At 28.5% G+C, this 6,649-nt stretch overlaps 1 pseudogene; it reads right to left on the reverse strand.

The window, feature by feature from the left end:
- Positions 1 to 444: 444 nt before the first annotated feature.
- Positions 445 to 2,632, reverse strand: LOC114078419 (annotated as a pseudogene).
- Between the last annotated feature and the right edge of the window lie 4,017 nt (positions 2,633 to 6,649).

The following is a 6,649-nucleotide window of genomic DNA, read 5'->3' on the forward strand; positions in this document are numbered from 1 at the left end:
TAATCATAAATTCACATCGGACTACAGTGAGGATGTCAATTTTTATCATATGCACTTGATTGGGCATAATCATTCAGTTTCGGATGCAAATCTTTCTTAAAATTTGATGTTTGAATAAGTTAATGTAAAATCGAAATTTTAGATTTGCAAGTTTTTAAAAACAGAAATGTCAAAATTAATTGCATTGAATATTGACATTTAATATATTACTATCTCTGCACATGTGTTGTACATGTATTATGTAAGAATGTAAACATATTTTTATAAATACTTTCAACATTACTAAACCACATAACCCAAAAAGCATTATTGATAAAAGAGGCATACATGAGACATGAAACCAGTGAAATTTTTCATAAAGTTTTTATTTTTTGAAATTGAAACTACTGGAATTGATAAAGTTTTTCCTGAAAATTGAAATTTCCACTAGAAATGATAAAGTTTTTAGTCAATCATTATTGGGCTGTCAGTGTTTATACCCTCCACATCTTCCGGAACCAATTTAGCTGGAAAATCATCACTTAGAATCTGAATTTTGAATTCGATTTTGTTAGAGTTGTACTCTGAGAGTTCAAACACAAGTCGATCCCCCTCTTTGAGATTGTTAGTGTCTGCAAATTATTTCCATCCTGAACTGAATTTGTATTTAGTTTTGGATCCGCCATAAAAGAAAGTTCCACTTCTTTCCACCACAAATAAGGACTGCAGGGGCTCCACCAAAAAGGAAGTTCTTTATTCAGTTTCTTAGATAAGTACCATCAAACATTCAAAGAAATTCACCAAAATAAAAGTCAAGAATCCGGAAAAACCCAAAGTGTCAAGCTATAACTTTATAAATATATATATTTGAACCTAAGCTTTAAGCCTAGAACCAAGAACATCTAATCTTGAATGCACTACTTCAAAACTGAAATCCTCCCCCCCTCCTCGATATTCTATAACAGTCCAGAAAATGCTAGGTTGAACTAGAGCCTGAATATAAAGTTAATTTAATAAAAAGAATTTCCCCTAAGTTAGTAGACCATATAATCATTTTATGGGATTTAGGAGTCAAGGCCTAATAGATGAATGACAAGAAAAAGAGGCAAGCTAAGGCCGAGAGCCAAGGATGCCCCAAACATTGATCTACTGCCTCAAGGCTCCACAGCCACCACCACGACTCGTGGTAAAAACCATGGTCACTGGAAGGCTTTGTGATTTGCCTTGGCCAAGATAGAGGAGTCCCAAGTGTCCTAGATATTGCCTCAACCCTCAAGAGGGTACTATGGGTCATGGTCCACTCCACGACTCATGAAGTTGGGTGTGAGACTCACTTAACATTTGAAGGAAACTGGGCGTTTAGGGGAGCTACTGCCCAAAGCACCACGGGCACCATAACGGGTCGTGGTGCACTTGACGAGGGGAAAGGGGGATCAATAACTTGACTTAGTTTTTGTATAAATTTGCAAGATTAATACTTCCTCATCCTCAATACAAGCACCACGAGTCACGATGCTCATTATGGCTCGTGAGGTGTGGCTCGTGAACCTGAACGCGTTCTTTTAATGAAGGTTAGTTTAGTCTTTTACTTTTAAATCCAATTAATGAGGGGGTGTTTTGGGTCGTTTCAAAGGTAAAATATAAATAGGGTTTTTAGTCTTTTTCATCCATTTACAAGACTAAAACTGAAAAACCCAAAATAATCTCCCAAACCTAGTTTTGTAAAATATTTCTGTCTACAAATTTCCTATATTGAAGAACATCATTAGCTTCATGGAAAGGGTTCAAGATCCGATATTTTCATCCCAATTTCATTTTAAAGCTTCAAGCAAGGTATGAGAACTTTCATTCATGGGATTTCTTTCCCCATGAAGACCTTTCTCTACTATTTTCGAAATTGGAATTTGTTCAACATTAGGGTTTTGATTCTAATCTTGGGTTCTTCTTAAAAACGTTTTATTTATGTTGGTTATCCTATATTATAATTAAATTGACATTTAATTAGGGTTTTTATTGCTAAATTTTCCTTGAACCCATGTGTTATCCCATGCCCCTAACTTTATGAAAAATATGATGGGTTTCTTTATGAATTATGAATATGTGGGAATTGTATGCATGTGGATTTAGTAATTTATCTTGTTTATTCCATGATTATTGTAGTAACTCTAAGTGTGATTTCAAGTATGATCTATGACCGTTGAAGAGTAAATTGTAAGTTTTGAATCCTGAATTATGGCCTTGAAGGCAATGTATGAAGGTAATATGTCCAAGATTCTTATATATGAATTATTTGATCCACTTGATAGGTCGAGGTTTTTACTTTAATCTATTTATGTATGAAGTTATTTTCCACTTAGGGTTTATCAACATGGTTAGAACTATAGAGGGACTTGACATTGCTCTTAGTAAGAATCATACCAACATAGTGTTTATCAGAAAGTGGCAAATATTCATCGTTATTGATTTTTGTTCATCCAGTACTTTCATTCATGATGAATTCATCTTTTTGGTTTGAAAGTTGTCCAGAAGACGATCCACCCTAAAAATTAATAATGAAAAGAGAAGATAATTTATATAATCAACAACGCGAGTTTGAGAGAAAGAAAATTAAAAACATATAAATCTGTTAAGAATGATTGGGATGTACCTCCATTGCTGACTAATAAGATAAATGGAGCTCTTGTTCTGGTTTCATTCAATTTATCAAGAGTACATAAAAACCGTTGAACTTTCAAAAGGGAAAAATTTAAGAATTAAGGGGTGGTGTTAGGGTTCCATTTTTTTTAATAAATAACTCAAAAGTATTTTTTAAGTTAAACAATTAGTCCTATTTATTAGTTTATATAATATGATACTTCGTTTGAAAAAGAGGTGGTGCATTCTAGATTGTTTTGACTTAATGAATTACAAAATCAAATTATATAACGATTTTTCAAGATTGTTTTTGAATTTTAACACAAATAATGTGGGATCACTTTGTCTTCTTTTGAAGCATTTAGCATAAATAACTGGTGATATTTGTATCTACTTTTTAAGTTTCTAAGATATGCGGATTAATTGTATATCATTAATGCAATTATAATTTAATTTCTCCTAAAACTTTAAAGTAGTATTGAAGAATCGTTAGGAAAAGGAAAATATTATACATCGTAAATATAAAACAATTATGATCTAAAAATCTATTTTTTCATCGATCGAAATCCCGTTTATATCACATAAGATTTATATTATAATAAAGCTTAATGTAGAGGGGAGATGTGTCATGCTTCTAAATTCAAAAAATGGAATTTGTCCTTTTTTTCCCTCAATTGTTTGACATTTTTTAATCAATAACTCTTCAACTCAATCTACTTCATTTACTTAATCTTAAATACCACTAATGGTGTTCACTTTGTTTAGAAAACTTTGAAATTATTTTAATTTCTGTTTGAAAAATACACCAACCTGAAAATACTACTTTTTTGTTCTTAGTTCTAACACTTGTAATACAATAGGCATTCCAACAACCAATCTACATTTTTATATATTCATCATTTGTCTCATAATTATTATTTTTATTGCTATAATATATTATTATTGACTTTTATTTGCTTTTAAGTAATTTATTGATATATTATATTTGCATGATAAGAATTTATATAAATGTTCTTTCTTTATTATTTCTACGTTTCAGATTTGGTATGATGTTTTATTTTACATATTATTTATATGCTACTTAATTTTTGTGTTCGAGTATACATAAATAGATAAATTTTTGTTATTATTTATATTATAATTAATCTTTTATTTCAAAAATTCTTTTCTTAATTTGATTCAAAATAATGAAAATATCTAATTATATTCCTGACTCATTTTTATCTAAATAATATCTTATTCAATTGGATTTAAAAAGGCCTCATACTTGAAATATTCATTAACAAAATTTAACTCATATAACTTTGCAGTAAAGCTTAATTAAAGCTCATGCTATTCAATGAATACTTAATTATTGTAATAGTTATATGTACATATCTATATCCTAATTTTACTTTTAATGTTTTTTTTTTAATTTTTTCTTTTTTGGTATGCAATTATCTGATTGTTATGACCTTGTGCATATTTCATTGTGCACTAAAAGAAAATTTATAAACAAAAATATTGTGTAGAATTTTACTCTTTCAAGCTTCTCATTAAGTAAATTAGTGATTATATTTTATATTGATTTTGAGCAAGAACGTAATATGTGGAATTTTAATTTACTTTCTTGTAATTCTCGTTTTGTTGTGTATCAATTTTTGTAATGTATTACTCCTTCCAGGAGTAAAGAGAAAAATCAAATAGAGAAAAAACGAGAAAAAAATTAGAAAATTATTATAGAGAGGTTTGAAGTATTTTAATTAATGATCACTTTACATTAATATCATTTTGAGTAATCTATTTTTAAAAAAAAGTTCATTGAAATAATTTAATACTTTTAAAATTTGTTGTTTATGAATACATAGATCAAACATACTATTTCTTATATTTGCATTTTCAATTTTTATATAATTTTTTATTTCAGTTAATATATATTGATTTAAATAAATAAAGTCATATTTAATCTTTATGTTCACACATATTCTATTAAATATGTAAACATTCAGAAGTTAAAAATAATAATGTGAAATATGTAAAATTAATATATATTATAAAAATTATAATATTAATATTTGTTCATATTTTCTATTTTTTCATCCGCGAAAAAGGGAATATCTATTACTGTAAAACCTTCACAAATTAATACTCACTAAATTAATAATCTCTCTAAAATAATATTTTTCTCCAGACCCGGCTTGGGCTAATTTCGATAAGATAATAATATAATATATTTCCAGATTACTCTATATAAATATATGGTCATATTAATATCATAAATGAATAATTGTTCAAAAGTACAAATACATCTAAAAAAATTTGTGAAATATAACTCTGTTTTTTTCTTAAAATTTAAATCGAGTTGAAGTTCATCTCTAATTTTTCTTATTGCATCCAAGAGCTCTGGTGTTGTCTTTTAGAACTACACCATAAAATTCTGAAGAATTCTACATGTGATAAGTTCTTCTTTATGTGTACGGGTTCAAAATATATAGTCATCTTCAACGTCATCATCAACATTATCTTTTTTCGTTTCTCTAAGCTCTTGACCTTTGAACATGTATCACTTTCACCTGGATAATCTTACAGGTCATGGATGTCTAGTTTATTTTGATGACCGAGATCATATCATGATCTCAAGTTCATAAATGACGTTTTCACAAGAAGGTTCATTCAAATTCTCTGAGATTGCATTCCCCACGAAATTTTAGAGCGTCGAAAACAATTTGTTATATTCTCTTTCTCAACATTTGTTGTCCAAACAAGGATTGAAAAATTTATAGAATCTAAAACATTAATCTTTCTTCGATCAATTTGTCCCACTTCATAGGCTTCTAATATCCTACGCTAAGATTTGTTACGATAATACATCTTGAATGTTCTTATTATCCCAACATCACAAGGTTGAAATTTGGGTTTCTTGTTGGGTGGCAAGAAAGACAATTTAGCGTTTATATTCCTTCGATATTTTATGGGCTGGTCAATTATCAATCATAAAAAAAACTCGTCTACCGTTCATTTTCTGGCCAAACCAACGAATATATTCACCCAAAAGTACACTTGCCATTCATGTTTTTTGGTTTAGGCGATAGGGACAATTAAATAAATATTATACATACAATGATTTTGATATAATCAAAATTAACCTTCACTAAATCTTAAAGCATTCTTTAAATTAATAAATATTTTGTTATTGATAAAATAAGATCTGTATAGAATAATAAAATTTTATAGTCCCACCTATATTAATCAATTGACGTTGAAGCTTAGCTTATTTATTTTTATTTTATTTTACAGGTGATATTGATTTATTTTTGTTTGGAAGTTATTTTAAATCATATGAGTTCAAATTCCAAATATCTAAGGAGTTGTTTGGTGTATAAAAATAATGTTAGATTGAGTATATTAGTGATATTTGTATTGATCATGTACTATTTTGTTTGTTATTTTGAATTGCATGCATTGCATAAAAATATTAATTTAAAAAAATACTCTCCACAATTATGATGGAAAAGATGTAAATAGAGTTTTGAGGGGTACATAATTGAGTCTTTAACCATGTTAATGCATGCATTAGATCTCTTGTATTACTAATACCCAAAAAATTATAGTATTAGTGATACACACCTTAATATACAATAAAATGTATATTATTAGTTATATATAGGTTGACAAAGTATACTAAACAAGAGTTAATGCATGGATTATTTCTCCTTGTACAATCCACCACACGACCCATTATTTATAATGGATTGATATTTATCAGTTACCACTCCATTTCAAACTTTAGTAGTAATAGATCGACTTACTTTTTAAAAGACTATCACTTGATATATGACATTCGTTTTGAGGTGAGATAATCCGGTGCACATTCAAAAGCCTACATTGAGTGTTAAATATTTTTTTTACGAAAAATATTTAATGTGCCTTTCCATTATATAGGTTTCAATACAAATATATTGATCATTCTATCGAATGTGTACTCTGTTCTAGTGAAAAGAACGGGATGTCTGAATTAGATACACATCATGAGTTCGAACATAATACATCTTAAGAG

This window comes from Solanum pennellii, chromosome 8 (assembly GCF_001406875.1).
Source record: "Solanum pennellii chromosome 8, SPENNV200".
Classification (NCBI taxonomy): Eukaryota; Viridiplantae; Streptophyta; class Magnoliopsida; order Solanales; family Solanaceae; genus Solanum; species Solanum pennellii.